Raw genomic sequence first — 16,014 nt, forward strand, 5'->3', positions numbered from 1 at the left:
AAATGCTAAGATTAAGTGTTAAAAGGAAAAAAATGAGGTGACATTCAAAAACCTGACATGGCAAGGTGCTAGGAGTGTTACCACTCCCTCCAGCTTAAATGTGACACCTTAAGTTTTGCCATGTCATTTTGTAAAATTTGAGCTTATTCTACTATACGACTTTACTTTCGTCAAAACATTATACACACCCAAAATAAAAACCACAAACGAGAAAAAGAACCAAAAAAACATCGAAATATGTAAACGAAAAAAAAACATACCGCCGCAAAGGCGCAAAGCGTGGATCATATTCTAGTTTTGATTATATCACAATTTTACCACTGAAAACATAGAGTATCGTACTATTCTCAAATATCGACTCATGATTCTCATTTTCCCAGCTGACGAGATATGTCCTGTGTGTCGCAAGACATGTTTGGACTATTTTGGAGAGCATGCAGTTCACTGTAAAGAACTCCCAGGGTTCAAATACAAGCACGATATGGTTAGGGATGTTTTGTTTGACATATTTAAGCGTGCCGGGGTTTCCGCTAAGAAAGAGGCACCTGTTAATTTCTTGACTGACCCGACAGAAGGAAGGTCAACCCTCAGACCGGCTGACATTTTGATTTTTTGATGGGTCGGAGGGAAACACGCATGTGTGGATCTTACAGGGGTATCCCCTCTCGTGGGCCTGAGGGCTGGGGGTTTCACAGCGGGACATGCTGCTTTAAAAGCAACCACAAGCAAAGTCACCAAACATGAGAGATCGTGCATGGAAAATCAACATGTGTTCATACCATTTGCATTTGATACGTTTGGTTTCCTCACACCGGATGCGGTAGAGCTTCTTAAAAGAGTACAACGAATCATGCATAGTAATGTTATATCCCCTAGATCTTCAGATGTAGTCTTTAAAAAAATTAGTTTTACCATTCAAAAAGGTTTAGCGCTACAGCTTGTTGCCCGTTTGTCATCTCACTCATTGTACGATAACAATTAATTTCTAATATTATTTCCTTAGTATAAGATTAATTGAAAAAAAAATTATGTTATCAAAGGTACATGAATTAAACAACCAAATAAGTAAATGCTATTTTCAAAAAAGAAGTAAAGGAAAATTAAACAGTCAAATAAATAAATACTATTTTCCTAATAGAAGTGAGGAAAATCAAAAGGAAATCACCTATAAAATTTTAATATTTTAGACCAATTTAGGTTTAATCTTAATTTTTATTTTTTAAATAAAAAATCCGATTATTTTATATATTTTTTCAAATTAACGAATAATTATTATTTTTTTCAACATATAATAATATAAAATTAGATAATTGAGATTTTTCTATTAAAAAATAAATGTTAAAATTAAACCATAAATAGACTGTCATTTCCCAAAATTAAACAACCAAATAAATAAATACTATTTTGAAAAGTCAACCTCTTCATTTTTATATTGGCTATATAGTTTGTTTTGAAGTATAACAACTTAATTAATAATATATAATTAAAAAGAATTGAAAAGTACGACAAGGTTTTTGTATTATTCTAAAAAAAAGCGTTCACAGTAAATTTACGACTGATGAAGGGCGTTGAGAATACCCCACAGGCCCACACGTCTATCGGAGTACCCATAATAGAAAAAGAAATATAATTTATGAATTCTCAATAAATTAAAAATATAATTCTGAAGAAAAAAAAACTAACAATTATATATGATTATTATTTTTTTTTCAAAAATAACTGTTTTTTTTTTTTCGCTTTTAAAACATGATAATTTATTCCAAATGTCTAATTCTAGATTTTCAATCAAATATATGTAAAATTGTCTTTCATATCAATAATATAATACAATAATATAAAATATGGTACTAATAAGCACATTTAAAAAGGATGTGCTCATTTGTAAATACATTCCAAAAAAAATATAATTGTTAATATAATTTTGTTCTCAGGTTTTTTATTTTCAACAAGAGGTTTTATTAAGCCGATTATGCAAAAATATTATTAATATTATTAACGATATAATGCAAGAATAAATGTATAGATATATGTTTTGCATGTTTTTAATATGTTTTATTAAGCTGACCATTGAAAATAACCATCTTACCCTTCTGTTTTGTATTGTTTTGTTTTGTATTGAATAAAATGTACATTTTTTTTTTATATTGATCAAGTTGTTAATCCAACTAAAAACATAAAACGTTATTAAATCTAGCAGTGCCAGTTAACGTAACGACTTTACTCATACAAACCAATAACAACATAAAACGTTGTTAAATATAGCAATGCCAATTAATGTAACTACTTTAATCATACAAACCAATAACCATTCCCAAATTCAAGGTTATCTCCATCACCATCACATTTACTATAATTTATAAGCTTGAAACCTCTTCTAACATCTTCAGATCACATGCCTGGTCATCAAAATGGAAAATCACCCTGCAAATATAATTTCACATAAACAAAATAAGATCACTGTAAATTCATGCCTATAATTAAACTTTAACAACAACAACAATGAACATAAAGCTCCTAGATTTGTGCTTAACACAAACTTTAAAGCTTCTAAAGAGTAGTTAATAGCAATAACCAACAAGAAAATAACAAATGTAAGATTCCATAATACTAGGAAGATCCAAGATTGAAACTGGAAATTGATCATTGCATATAACAAATGTGCAATTCCTTCCATCCGCTATAATATGTGAAAATTGTTGATTTTCAATATTAAATATAATCATCTGCAACTTAGTTGCAAAAATACTAAATGCAAACCCTTTCAATAGGCACATATGGTTCTAACATACACACCATAATACCTACCTACACTCATGGTTCTTTATACACTAAAAAAAAGGCGTGTTCAATACATAACCAAGTAGGTTTATAAATAAACCAAGAAACATCATATTCTTATAAGGGAATGAGATTATTGATTCTCGATATACTATGACTAGAACTATTAATGTGGCGATTGTAGAAGATGGAGATGACCGCGATGGAGGAAGTGGTCGGTGTTAGAGAGGACGACGGTAGATAGAGGTGGAAAAGATGGAGAGGACGACGATGGAGGAGCTGGTCATTACTGCATCCAACATTCAATTCCAATTTCACTAGATGAAATCAATAACAAGATAATAAGAAGACTTTTCCCAATCTTGTATGAATTGGAAGGAGACGGACCTTAGGGATGCAACGCTGGAAGGGGACGGCGAAGTCATCGAGAGGAGGGACACAGATGATGTCGTAGATGTTGGAGGTGGTCAAGGAGAATGAACGAGGAAAAGAGGAGAAGGGCATATATGGGTTTTTTTCTCAGTCAACGACTTTTTTTGGTGACCAAATAAGACTCTCCAGGACCGAGTACGAGGCAAAAATGGGCTTATCAAGCACATTTATTTGATTGGGTCAGGTTTAGCCACTTACCGGACCTAGTAAGAGGCAAAACAAACAACCCCTTAAAGTGAATTCAAACAAACCCTAAGATTTATAATCAATTGTTTGATCATGGCATGATAAATTGTCCATATAAAAACTAGGGTAAATACCACAAAAGTCACTAAGTTTACACGAAAATTTGATTTTGACACTACGTTATTTTTTGTCTGAAATTCGACATTGCGTTTCCAGTTTGTTACAATTCTGACCACTTGACTGGTCAACCCGGTTGAATGCTGACGTGGCATGTTGGCATGACATGCTGACGTCTCAAAATTGAAAAAAAATTAGACAAAATATATTAAGTTTTTACTTTTTAAATTTTGACACTAAAAGTTTTTTTTTTTTTTTTTTTTTTTTTTTTTTTTTTTTTTTCAATTTTGACACTCTATTGTTTTGTTCCAAATCGAACATCATTTTTTTCAGTTTTGTTCATTGTTGACCATTTTCTATTTTAAACTGTACAATATTTTTTTTACATTTGAAACCATATAAGTACATTTTTTTCATTTAAAAACCATATATATATTTTTTGTAAAAATACAAGGTTTTTTTACATTCAAACCATAATGTTATGTATAAACATGTATTAGTTACATTATAAGTGTATTTTTTTTTTATTAAATATGCAATTTTAAAATGAGTTTGCATGTGTGGAATGCACGATCAAATAAGTTAATGTGATCTCAGAAACACGAAAGTCTGGGGGTCGCTTCAGTTACCAAGGCACCGTTCTTTATATATATTCATGATTTTTGGTTCTTACATATATACCTTTTGATTTATTGGAAAATATTATATCACAATAATGCATGAAAAGTATGGCTATAATATAATTAATACATTTTTAGTTTGTTATCTATAAAATTGGTGTATTTAATTGGAATTATTCCATTCAATAAAGATAATCCATGTGTATTTAATTGAAATTCTTTCATTCATTACAAATAATCCAATTAAGATATACCAACTTTATAGATAACAAATCAAATATGTATTAATTATATTATAATTGTATTTTTCATCCATTAATAAGATTTTATAATTTTTTCCAACAAATCAAGAAATGTATCTATAGGCCTTGTGAGGCGGTCCGGTCAAATTATAGGACTAAGGAAGCGGTCCAACTAATGTAGGCCTTGCAAGACGGACCAGTAGACTATAGGCTCGGTAGAGCGGTCCAGGCATCATGTAGGCATTGCAAGGCGGTTCAGGTAGACTGTAGGCTCATGTGTGCATGAATTGTATGTGTATTGTTATGTGAGGTATTTTAGGGGGAACTCACTAAGCTTTGACTTACAGTTGTGGATTTAAATGTTTTAGGTACTTCAGAGGATCAAGGGATGGCGAAGGCTCGATCGTACACATCATCATGTGGATTTTTATGTTAAAAGATGTTATTTGATACTCTGAGTTTTATTACTATGTATTAGAAACAGTTATGGTTGACTTATGGTTTTTATGAAATGACTTTGGAAAATTAAAAAAAATTACAATGGATTTTGGGATGTTACAAGTTGGTATCAGAGCCTTGGTTTGAGGTATTTGTGTGATTCCAGACTCAAACTATGGATTAGTAAAAGATTTTTCATAAATAATTTCTAAATAACTAAAAGAGAGGATGTAATGTGTACAATCAGCTGGAGCTCAAGGAAAAGTTATTCCCCAAGATATCCACATTTGTTATATGTATATTGGTGATATGTTAGCACTACATGCTAGTTTATAGGCTAGGGGTCTTCAGGAAATGCATGATAGAATTGCATGATTTATGATGCTTGATAGCCTAGGGGATTTCTTGATATGTTGTATGAAACTTAGACATTATTGTAGCGGTTTAGTGTATGCATCATGATTGTACATAAATAAGATTTAATGCTTGATTTAGGCTTATTTCCTATCAATGCTTGATTTAGGCTTATTTCTTGTTCCTTGTCTAGTTGTGGGATTAAGGTAGAATTGATTATTCGACTGTCTATTGAATCCAACGTTATGTATGATTAGAGGGTTGTGGTGACATGGGAGCAGTTCACTTAGATGTTTTGTGTTGAGTATGTTCCAATGGTTGAAAGGGAGAGGTTAGCCTAAGAGTATCTATTGCTGAAGCAGACGACAAAAATGGTGACAAAGATCACCAAGATGTTTACTGAGAGAGCCCTCTTCTGCCTCGAGTATGCTGCCTCGAGTATGCTACTTCGGAGCAGGTTCAAATGTCTTGATACTTGAGTATGCTCAAGACTGAGATTCCGAAGTTTGTGTCGACTCAAAGTATCATTCTCTTTTAGAGTTGCAGTCATTTGCCTAAAGGAGAGAGATTGAGGTTGAGTTGCAAGCGAAAGAGAAGAGATAGGCCCCAGTTCAGACTCAACCATCAACCAAGCGGTTGAAGCTCGTTGATTCGTGATCTGGATGACAGAGAGGTCACACTTGTGGCAAGTACGGGGAGGTGCACAATGAAGTTTGTCATTCAGTGACCGGATGCTGCAAATGTGGCAAGGAGGGCCCTTTTCCAGAGATTGTCGAAAGCAACAACAACAACATCTCCCGTAGTAAGGCACCCGAGTTTGTTATCATTGTGATCAGGTTGCATGTGAAGGAAAACTTTCCATTGCTTTCTGTTACGACCGTGCATACACTGACTCCTACTAATCTTCGGATAACTGATGGCTGTCAAGGGAAGGTTGAGGCCCCAAAGGCCAGGGGTCGTGCATTCCAGTTGACTTTAGTAGAGGACAAGGCGACACTCGACGTCACTACTGGTATGTATTCATTTTTAATTTTGTCGAGTTAAATTTATGTATGCTTATTTATGCTTTTGATAGTTACCTTTTTAGTGAATTCATTTCCGGTTCTTGTGCTTTTCGATTCAGGTGTGAGTCGGTCCTTTGTGTCTCATTCTTTTAGTAGGGATTTTGATATGACCATTGGGGAGTTGGAGTGTCCGTTGCGAGTTTCCATCGCTAACTATCACAAGGTTTCTGCTTTGAGCGTTTTTCGTGGTTATACTTTGGAGATATTCGGGGTGCCCTACCCGATTGACCTGATCCCCATCCCTATGGGGACGTATACGTGGTTGTAGGGATGGATTGGTTGAGCAGATTTGGAGCCATGATTGATTGTGAGAGGTAGCTTGTGATGGTTCGGACCCAAGTGGGGGAGAACTAACCATTTATGGCGAGGGTATCCAGGGTTGGTACAAATTTTTGTTCGGTTACCAGGGCTAGATAGTATCTCTAGCATGAATGTTCAGGTTAGCTCGTTGTTAACATATCCCTCAGGGAGAATGTCAAAAAAGAGGAGTTAAACTAACGTCGAGCTTGGCCTGGGTAGAACCTGTTGGATTAGTGTCTAAGTCCATAACTATATTTGGTATATACTTGACCCGACTTGGCATGGTCCATTTGGGTTGCATGGAATCACGCATTTGGATAGACTAAAATGAGAGAAATAACACTTAAGGTTTGGTAATATATTATAAGTTCTAATATATTAATAATATTATTTAATTAGTATTGATCAAGAATTAATTTGGAATTAATTAAGTGATCAAAAGGAGACTAATTAAATATATATGGGTTGATTGTGTAAATCATCCATACTTGTATAGTGGGCTAATGCTCCATGGATTATCAAGTTGGGCTAAAACCCATAGGATGCTCCATGGTGTTTTTGTACCCATGGATCATGGAAATGAAAAGCCATGACAACTAGGGTTTACATGGTGTAACCCTAATTGTGACACACTATATAAGCATCTTATTCTTGTCAAAATCGGCCACCATGAGAGACTATGAAGGAATGGTGAGCGCTAGCCGATTTCATGAAGTGTATCATTTCTCTCTAAGTTATTCCAAGTGAATTTGATGTTGTGTGAACCATTTGAGGTGTCACACTTGGGGCACTAGGCTCTCGAGCTTCATGGAGATAAGCTACATCAACAAGGTATGTATTTCTATATAGTTTATTACCCAAGTATCAATGTTTTGTATGCTAGTTAGGGTAATACCTTGGAATATTCATATTTGCATGTATAATAGAGAAAACATAGATCCAAGGTATTTGAGGTTGCATGTACACATAGGAGTGTTAGAATGCTCATAACCCATCAGTGGTATCAGAGCCTAGGCTTGTTTTCTTGTTATACTTGCAAAATTGGCTGAAAATCGAAGTTTTTATATTGTCTGGACTGTAGACTCGCCGAGTCCATGAAGGGACTCGACGAGTCCAAGAAAAAACTCATCCAACTTGCTGAGTTGGTTCACGCACTCGACGAGTTGGACCCCCAGACAACGTATCTTCGACTGTTTTGGCTGGAATTGGACTAGGAACATTACCCTAAGCTATTATTCAACTTATAAACCTGTTTTTGATGTGGTAATGTTCATGCTAATCCAATTTCAAAGATAATTGTCAATAGATTCATGTTTTGTATTAGTTTAATGGTAGGCTAATTACATGAAAAAGTTTGATTAAATTATCTTTTTCTTATGAGTTTCTTAGATTAATAGAAAAGTCACGTGAAATTGTTGTTTTCAATCCAAATTAATCTAAGAGTTGATTCTAAAATGTGTTTTTGTAACTTGTCCTCAAGTTATATGAAAAGTCATATTTAAGATTCATAAAACTCATAAATATTTCCATAGGTTATGAACAAAGAAAGTAATATTCTTTTAATAGTTTAAAGTCTTCCGTAACTTGTCCTCAAGTTATGGAAATTGAAGAGTTTTGGGATTAAAACTACTTTAAACACATAAGTTATGCAAATTGAATCGTTTTGAATAGTTTCAAAACTTGCCCTCAAGTTTTGGAATTTGAAAAGTGTTCCCTTATGAATACTTTAATTTCAAGTTAAGCCCTTAGAAATTCAAAAGTTAAAATTTAACCCTTATACTTTATAGTATTATAAGTTTATAATTTATATATATATATATATATATATATGTGTGTGTGTGTGTGTATATATATATATGTATATATATATTTATGTATAAGAGCAAGTCAGTCTTACCGTTAGTAGGCCTCATTCACGAAGCTGGTCTATAAGGGGGTATAAAGTTACTGCATATAAAATGGCAGTTTAATGAGTGTCCACTCTCACCCACCGCTTTCTTGACTGGTGGAGGGTCGTTAGTTAGAATTCTCCCTTCATTAAAAGTATTAATACAAAGCAACTAAATGTTTTTATAATTCCCAATCTTAGTTACTTTAGGAAAATGTGAATAAGGTGCTAATCCATGAAATTACATTTTGCACTTTGCTTAAGTCGGTTACTGGAGCACGTGTGGTTAACCGGCACACTAGCTGGACTTAACAAGGTAGGTAAAGGGTAACTTAATATTTATCATAGTATCGGTGGAGCGCATGTGGTTAACCGACACATTGATTAAGGGGTAAATATTAAGGGTACCAAGTAATTTTCATGGTTACTTCATTCCTTGTTTTGTGATCATCGGCATCCCAGTCACAAAACCTGAAGGGTACACTTGAGATTGAAACATGGCATTGAAAGTTCAATGAATCTCAAAAGATCTAGGAGTTTCAAATCCAATTAAAACCTAATAAATTATTTCGTTTTTATGGTGGAAATTGGTGAATCGTCATTCACCTACCTTCAAATATTATGTAGCTTGGATTACGACATCCCTCTTCTAAGTTATAAAATATTGTGTTGGGTCCTAGCCTTAATATTTCATATTGGTTGTTATATTAAGGACTTTAGATCAACTATCTTGAATATCTCCTAAAAAGATGTCTAGTTCAGACATCTATGATCTGCCTAAATCTCTTGGAACTTCACTTCCTCCACCTCCTCCAATTATTCTCCCTAACCCACAAGTTCAAGGTCACTCAAGCCCTATTGGGAAGCAAGGTCTATGTGTTATCACATCTTGGAGATGAAGTCACATATTGACAAGCCGAGAGAGTTGGGTGTCAAAGTCTTAAGAAAGTTTGATGTTCAATCACTTTCTAAGTCACATAGTGAGTTCATTGGGGACTACTATGAAACAGACTATGACATGACCCTTAATGATCTTATCTATTTTGCTTGGTGCTGCTGAATCAGCAATGATTTAGAGCTTTGGTAAAGCAAATTTGATTAGTAGATCAAATTCCCAAACTACCATGGACATTGACTATGGTAACATTGGATATCTAGAAAAGCCTTCTCTTCCTAAGGTAAGGGATTGACCATAGTCAACTCGGTTGACCAAATGGTAAGGCAAGTCTGAGATAGTCCAGTGTACCATTCCCAAAGAGTCCATATGTTTCTATTGCCAAAAGTAAGGGGAATTGATTTCAAAGCTGCCTATTTACCTGAAAGATCATAAGGTTGATCAAATCAAGAAGTTTGACTCTACTTCTAGTAAAGTCCACTATCTAACTCTGTTAAGTTTCTATTATGAGATTCTTATTACATGATGTGACTGGTTCACATGTTGATGTTTGAAGAATCAAAGAAAAGTGAAGAAACTTAAAGGAAGTATATGTTGATTCTAATCGTGAAGATGGATTTCGATCGCATGGTTCGGTGATCAGAATTTTGAGCTGTTACTTAGGAGTTATGATATAATGCTTAGGAATAGATAACAACAAAGTTTTTCATATGCTTTTGCACTGTAAGGATAAGTTTTTCCGCAAAGTTTTAAAATAAAAAGTAAAAGTTTGATTTCATTTATTCTAAATATCCTTACAATAGCATTTGTGGAAAATTGTTGCTTATATGATTCCATTGATAGTAGTATTGGAAAATGGATTTGTTCCTTTCATTTGTGATAGTGTCTAAATTTACCAAATAAGGAAAGATTCTCATCACCTAAGGTTTAAGTTGGATAAAAACTTGGAAATCATGCAAGTTGTATAATATGATGAATGAGAATTTTCATCTTTGGAAAATTAAGACTAATTCCTTATTCACATGTATATGTGAGTCAAGTGAAGGACTAAGGGATCGAGTACACATTCTTGTGTAATGGTCAATTCCACCACAAAAGATTGATAAGACTATTCATCATGATTTAATAAAGTTTAGTAAATATGGTTATACTTACAAGTTTAAGTATAATTCTGAAGCATTGGAAAAGTTTCGATGTATGGCAGAACGAATGAGAAGAATCAAATTAGGCAGAAGGATAAAAGTTTCTCAAATCTGAAAAGATGGGAGAGTACTTTAGTATCAGGTTTTGTGATCATCTTAATGATTTATAAATCATATCACAATTAGTCCTCTAAGGACATGTTAGTGCATTCTTATGACTAAGAAGAGGAATCTTGAATTGTTTGAATGGTTAAATTAAGAAGATGAGTCATACTTCGTTCCAAAACAAGTCTTAGAGTCATACTCCAAGACTGTAAGTTGAGTGACATATCTTAAAGAAAAGTTTAAAACACTTGTCAAATGTAAGAGTAAAAGTGTCCTACTCTTGTACATTTGAAATTGGTAAGTTGTGATGTTTTGGATAAAACAAAGACCAACTGAGGCTAATTGTGTGAAGTGTTTGTCTTGATGAATTATCTCTTGAATATTTGGCAAGATAGTCTTATATGTCAAGAGGACCGTAGGAGTCTTAAAGATTCTGAAAGCTTTAAGATATAATCAAGAATAAAACCTGTAGTTTATCACTAGCACACGCCGTGAGGTTTATAACCTATCGTGTTGACATTTCTGTGCCCATTCCAGTTAAAGTTGGCTTTGCATGTGAGTTCTGAGAGTTGTCAATTGGTTGCATAACAACTTGGAAGCAATGGCAGACCCTTGAGCTTTCAGGTGGCAAAAAGTTCAGACTGCACAAGTTCAATCCGTAAGTGTTTGGATTTGTCACTAACCTTGTCTTGATATTATGGTTTTGACAAATTCACATGGATAGGAACACATGCACCATAAAATCTAAGTGTCATAAGGTTTCTCTCCGAATCATGAAAATGATGGTGAAGAAACGCTTTCACTAAGTAGATTTTAAGTAGATAACAATTGTGATATTTGCATTCTCAAAGTCGTTAGTGGAGCGTGTGTGGTTAACGGGCACACTAACATGGACTTATGAGGAATGGCAAAAGTCTAAAAAATTGAGACTATGATTACGACATCCCTTTTCATAGTTCTGAAAGTGTTTAAACACACATGTGGTCTATCTAAGGAAAGGTGTTTGATTTTGATAAAGTTTTATCAAATCATCTCGTATCAGAAATGTGAAATTTGGTAAAAAAAGTCAATAAAGTATTGATTTCTAGAAGTCCAGCTGATTTCTGAGTACATGCCAAAGCTAGTGGGAACATAAGTGTTATTCTAATACTCATCATGCTAGTGGGAGCATGATAATAAGTGTTGCAAGTTGGCAATATTAATTATAGAAAAAACAAAAGTTCAATTGGGAAAAGTTGTTATGCTATAATTAAGGGAGAGGAAATTATAATGCATTTCAATTCTAAAAGCTTAGATTGAGGTTTTAATCATCTTTAGTCAAGGATATATATGAATTTTGTGTTGGAATGACTCAACATAAGGAAATTCTCTCTCTCTCTCTCTCTCTCTCTATATATATATATATATATATATATATATATATATATATATATATATATATATATATATAGGTCCATTATTTGCGTTCTAAAATTCGATTATGATTACGACATCCCTTTTCATAATCTGAATTATGAGAACTTGGCAAATAGAAATATTGTAGCAAAAGGACTGGTCTAGTATCATGTCTTTATGTGAGACATCATGAATCGTGTCCCATATGCTTCAGATATAGGATCGATTGCATGTGCTATAATATTCATCCTTTCTAAAATTTTCCAAATGCGTGGGACATTAAGAAGGGAAAAGGTCTAGAATTGGATATGACTAAAATGATTAAGCAATTTTCGAGGACAATCTAAGGTTTACCAAAGATTGGTTGCTCAGGGACAGTTGGAAGTATAATGTTAATTTTGGAAGGAAGATATTGACATATTCTGAAAAGAGGCAACTCTTGTTCAGAAGTGATAGTCACAATGGGAATATGCAAATGTTTCCAATTTGTGTAAGATTAGAAAAACGTAATGCAAGATGGATGTTTCCATGGAGTTGATCTCCGTTGGAATACTCTGTAATGTCTGTTGACAAATATTTGTGACTTTGTGCATAATCATTACAAGAGGATCAATGCATATAAGTTTAAAATCTAACAATATTTCGGTAAATGGCATGAATTTGGAATTCTTGCATTTGTGGTAAGGAATTGGGACTGTGAAATGAGAATCATTGGAATTATGTTAAACCGATCTTTTTCACAAAGTAAAGATCATAGACAAACATAGTGTGCATACTTGGTGTATGGCATGACTAGTGTTTAGAAAAACATAGTGTATATGCTTGGAGCATGGGAAAACTATTATTTTAATTCAAGTATAAAGTTGATAGTTTGAAACAGTATGCAATGAATGTTGGGTAATCAATATGGTGATAAATAAAAGATGGTTTATTTATATTCATAAGTTCTGAGACCATATTGGATTCGATTATTCTTGTGTTTCACTTTGCATGTTTTGACTTCCAGAATAACTAGGTCGTTCTTCCTGAATGACTAAGTTATTCAAACCATCTGCAATCGCTCATATGTTGGAAGTAGATATGAATCAAGGTTGTCATGGGTTGGCTTGTAGAGGTCTAAGATGTTGGACAAAGTGGTGCTACAACACTCATGAGTGCTCATAAGTTCTGAGTATTGGATTCAACCCACGCTCATTGGAATCACTTCATGGATTTTATCATGAGTGATCATGAGAAGATAATATCTTATATTCTTCAAACCTAGAGATATGAGTTGTTACTATGAGTTGGTTATACATTGATTGCTCGAAACCGCATTGGTAACTCGATGTTATAAAACGTGCCTTTGTGTATGATTCAACAAGTAGTAGAACAAGCCATATGAGTCGAAGTTTATCCATTCCTTTTATCTTTGGGATAAAAGCAATATATGTGGGCCCCTCGATGATTTAATGATGATACTTGTAAGTGCTTGGCCAAGCCAGGACTGATTTGATTTGTTCAATCAGTCAGTCATCATGAATCGGAAATTGGGAAACAACAAATGGAAAGAGAGAATGATTTATAATCCATGTCTCAGTCCATATGATATGTAGAATGGAGGAATACATGATCCCTTATCTAATGGACAAGTCATTGACAAAGGTCAGAGTTCAACAGCGGCTTTTGAGAGCTACAATTGCCAGATAGTTTTGAATTCATCCGCAATAATAGTTTTAGACTTATCCAAGTGGGAGAATGTTGGATTAGTGTCTAAGTCCATAACTATATTTGGTATGTACTTGACCCGACTCGGCATGGTCCATTTGGGTTGCATGGCATCATGCATTTGGATAGACTAAAATGAGAGAAATAACACTTAAGGTTTGGTAATATATTATAAGTTCTAATATATTAATAAGATTATTTAATTAGTATTGATCAAGAATTAATTAAGTGATCAAAAGGAGACTAATTAAATATATATGGACTAATTGTGTAAATCATCCATACTTGTATAGTGAGCTAATGCTCCATGGATTATCAAGTTAGGCTAAAACCCATAGGATGCTCCATGGTGTTTTTGTACCCATGGATCATGGAAATGAAAGGCCATGACAATTTGGGTTTACATGGTGTAACCCTAATTGTGACACACTATATAAGCATCTTATTCTTGTCAAAATCGGACACCATGAGAGACTATGAAGGAATGGTGAGCGCTAGCCGATTTCATGAAGTGTATCATTTCTCTCTAAGTTATTCCAAGTGCATTTGATGTTGTGTGAACCATTTGAGGTGTCACACTTGGGGCACTAGGCTATTGAGCTTCATGGAGATAAGATACATCAACAAGGTATGTATTAATATCTAGTTTATTACCCAAGTATCAATGTTTTGTATGCTAGTTAGGATAATACCTTGGAATATTCATATTTGCATGTATAATAGAGAAAACATAGATCCAAGGTATTTGGGGTTGCATGTACACTTAGGAGTGTTAGAATGCTCATAACCCATCAGAACCTGGTTATATCCAGTTTGAAGCCAAGTCCGGGCCTTTGCCAACGCAGAATCACTGGTATGGTGGTTAAGGGGCAGAACTGCTCCTTGCCCTCTTCTCCTAGAAATAACACCCCGACAAACATGGGACCAATCAGAGAGTTCCACTTTTCCATTTGACGATAGCCATGATGATCATAATATCAAAGATTCCCCTTTAGCCAATGAGGGGGCGAGGCAAAAAGGCGTGATGGAAGATCCTTCAATATGGATCCGCCACATCACACCTCACGAGGGAATGCTCAACATAATCAGTTATGAGGCACACACCCCACAACCAGGTATAAAAGGACCCTTCTTCTTCATTAGGCGAGGGGACTGAACTCTTTTTCTTCAGATTTTACCCTTATTTCTCTCGGAATCCATTCTAACTTGATTGTCGGAGCTTCGTTCCGAGGATCCCTCCCGGACGTCGACTAACGATTATCTTTCTCTTTTGTACTGTGATATCAGGAAAAGGAACTAGCACAATTCTCATCCTCAATCTCAATTCAACCCTCTCTGACATATCACAACATTTGACGCCATCCAGACGTATCTCCAGAATGATATATCCACGAAGCACAATCCTAAGAGCAAAAATGGCAGGCGACATTCCAGCAATGTCAAGAGCACCGGAAACAAGCCCAGTACGTCCAATATTTTGTGTTCAGCAACGACGTCAAGAGCACCGGATCATTCCTTGTGAACGGTATATCTGCTCTAGTCTTATTTGATTCGGGGCCTACCCGATCTTTTATGTTGCTTGCTCTCAAAAAGCGGTTCATGGGAGCTCCAGGGGAGCTGGACTGTCAATTAGATGTAGAGATAGCAGATGATAGGACCGTTCAGGTTGCGAGGGTCCATCGGGGATGTACACTGCAGTTTTTTGATGAGTAGTTTTCAATGGATTTAGTCCCTATTCCCCTGAAAGGGAATAAGGTTATAGTGGGTATGGACTGGTTGAGCCCCAATGGGGCAGTGACCGACTGCGAGCAGCAGCTGGTGCGGGTTCGGACCCCAAGTGGGGGAGTTTTAGTGATTTAGGGCGAGAGGCCGTAGGGTGGACCGACTTTATGCTCAGCAGCGAGAGCGAGGCACTACTGTAACGACCCGAAAATCAAGGGTAAAAAATTTATTTTTATTATAGTCAAAACACAGATATCTTCTAAATCCAACCATTACAAAAACATGATTAATTAAAAACATTTATCAGAGTTCATCCCAAAATCATATATTGCGGAAACATGGGTGTGTGCGTTGCAATCAAGATGGGCCCTTCTTTTCCAAACCGATGATACCTGAAACCATAAACAATATTGTAAGCACGAAGCTTAGTGAGTTCCCCAGAGCATACCCCACATAATCACATAACTATATCAATCGCGTAAGCCATGCATATCAACATATAAGGAAACCATGGAAACCCTCCAAGGTCTTACACACATAATCACTTAATCCATATCAACTACACAAGTCATGCATATAAACAAATAGGGATACCCTAGAAACCCTCCAGGGTCTTAGCCCACTGTCAT

The sequence above is a fragment of the Lactuca sativa genome, chromosome 5 (genome assembly GCF_002870075.4).
Source record: "Lactuca sativa cultivar Salinas chromosome 5, Lsat_Salinas_v11, whole genome shotgun sequence".
Taxonomy (NCBI): domain Eukaryota; kingdom Viridiplantae; phylum Streptophyta; class Magnoliopsida; order Asterales; family Asteraceae; genus Lactuca; species Lactuca sativa.